The sequence below is a fragment of the Ipomoea triloba genome, chromosome 8 (genome assembly GCF_003576645.1).
Source record: "Ipomoea triloba cultivar NCNSP0323 chromosome 8, ASM357664v1".
NCBI lineage: Eukaryota > Viridiplantae > Streptophyta > Magnoliopsida > Solanales > Convolvulaceae > Ipomoea > Ipomoea triloba.
In genome coordinates this window covers 4,447,314-4,449,587 of record NC_044923.1, presented here as the reverse complement: position 1 = coordinate 4,449,587, position 2,274 = coordinate 4,447,314, and the positions used below count along the sequence as shown (strand labels likewise).

The 2,274-nt window shown below is 34.1% G+C and overlaps 1 non-coding gene across 1 annotated transcript; it reads right to left on the bottom strand.

Annotated features, from left to right (window-relative positions):
* Positions 1-247: 247 nt before the first annotated feature.
* Positions 248-337, bottom strand: LOC116028152. The gene has a single exon (XR_004100097.1). It is a non-coding gene; the product is annotated as a small nucleolar RNA snoR8a (small nucleolar RNA).
* Between the last annotated feature and the right edge of the window lie 1,937 nt (positions 338-2,274).

Below are 2,274 nucleotides of genomic sequence, written 5' to 3'. Positions count from 1 at the left end.
AAACATTAACATTTAAGCAAAAAAATAATACTAAAGTTCGAAATTGATCAAACAAGAATTCCAAAATTTTAACAGTTAACACTTCACATTAAGCTGCAAAGCTAAAAATCCCAATAAAATAACCAAAAAGCACAAAACTTTTTCACTGGCATTACCAAAGCAAAAAAAACCAAGGAAACAAAAAAGAAATCACAAAAAATAAAAACAAAGTAAAAGAAAAACAAAAAGGAATTTATATAGATGATAGGGTGCTCATATTCTATGGGTGTAAATGGGTCTGTCATGCCGTGGCAACAGCATTCAGAACGAGGAATTGATTTATAATCATCGCACCACAACCCCATTTTCGAAACAGATTCAATCAATTATTAAAAAAAAAATGCATAAAATCACCAGCTACGAATTACAACCTAAAACAGAGCAATCAACACAAAAAACTATGAATTGAAATCAGATTGCAGTACGCGCAGTAGAAAGGAGCTATTTCTACGAGAGTAAACGAAGCTTACACTGAAGGCGAAGAGATACAGAAGGATTTATAGGAAAGGGAGGACCTTTTCAAAACCCTAATCTAGAGCGGCGGTAAAAGACCATATTAAAATGAAATTTCACATGAACCCTCTGTAATTTTAATATTCTCACTTTAAACCCCTTCAATTTTCGATATCACACATGTGTTCATTTTATTAGAGTTGTTCTATTTTTTTTTGGAGTGCTACTGACTCTTTACAATGTAGTATCTGTTCATAGCTACTGAAGCACAAAGAATCAACAGTTACCTCCAATGAGGCTCGAACCCACTCCCATCATCCATGTGAGAGTGTAAACCGGGATACCGGATGCCACTTCTTTATATATTAAAAGGAAAAGAGTCGAATAAACCTTTCAGGCCTTCAACTTTATTCTAAAGTGCAATTAAACTCTTAAACTTTAAAAAATGTGTAATTAAAGACTCGAACTCGTCAAATTGTCAAATTAGTCTAATTTACCGATAATCAACGGGTTACTGGTAAAATTATTGACGTTGACCGTCGCTAAACACTGTTTACAACCGTGAGACGAGTCGGGTCAAGATGAAGATTGATAGGAAAATTTATAGGAATTTGATGTGAAATTTTCTTTGACGCCTAAAGAAAGTTGCCCATAAAAATTAATAACATGGAACTGTGGAGTTCAATTCAACTTATAAATTTCCACAGCGGAAATTGAAACTTCAAAACCCATAACATAAACATGACATTTTTTGCCTTAATATAACTGAAAAATGTAATTATTGCCACCTAACATTAATCACAATGACAAATATATGAAAGACGAGAAAATGCAACCCATTTTTTTTTTGGCAAAAGGGTCAAATAAACCTATGTACTACAAGTGATTGTTCATCCAGCACCATAAATTAAAATATAGTCCATCTAGGCTCTCAAATTTAGTATTTTGAAGCAAGCAAACCCTGGCCTCTAACCAAATTGTGGTATGTAATTGCAAGTATTACATGTCATCTAGAGTTCCGGCCAACTTCGGCGAAGCGAACATCCGACCAAATTCCAACAACTAAAGTCATAATATAAACGATTGGTGATCGTTGACTGTCGCCGGTCACGTTCTATCGGAGAAGGCTGGTCGCCATCTCAGACAATTGGAGATGGAGACTAGTTGGTCACCTTTTCCACTGCCGAAGATGACGACCAACTTGGTTGCCTTCTCCACTACCGGAGAAAGTGACTAGCCTTCTCCGGCAGAAATCGACCGGCAACAGTGACAGTCAACAGTCGCCACTAATTGATATTGTTACTTTAGTCGCTAGAATTTGGTCGGATGTTCGCCGAAGTTGGCTAAAACTCTAGATGACCTGTAATACCTGCAATTACATGTCACAAATTGGTTAGAGGATTTGCTTGCTCCAAAATAATAAGTTTGAGGGTCTAGATTGACCATATTTTATTTCATGGTGTTGGATGAACAATAAGTTGTAGTATATAGGCCTATTTGACGCTTTTGCCTCTTCTTTTTTTTTTTTTTTTTTTTTNTTTTTTTTTTTTTTTTTTTTTTTAATCCATTGATGATATTACAATATTTAATTAAATTAATCACTGTTGGGTACTTGCGAACCTTAAAAACTAACATGCGCACTAATAATAACAAATATTAAAATTTGGAGAAAAAAAACAGTTTTAATACTTCTGTTATTAGCAAATGATCAATAATATAATCATCACATATGATTATTAAGGTGTAATAGTTGTCGCGAAATTTGAAATATTCTTTTATCTA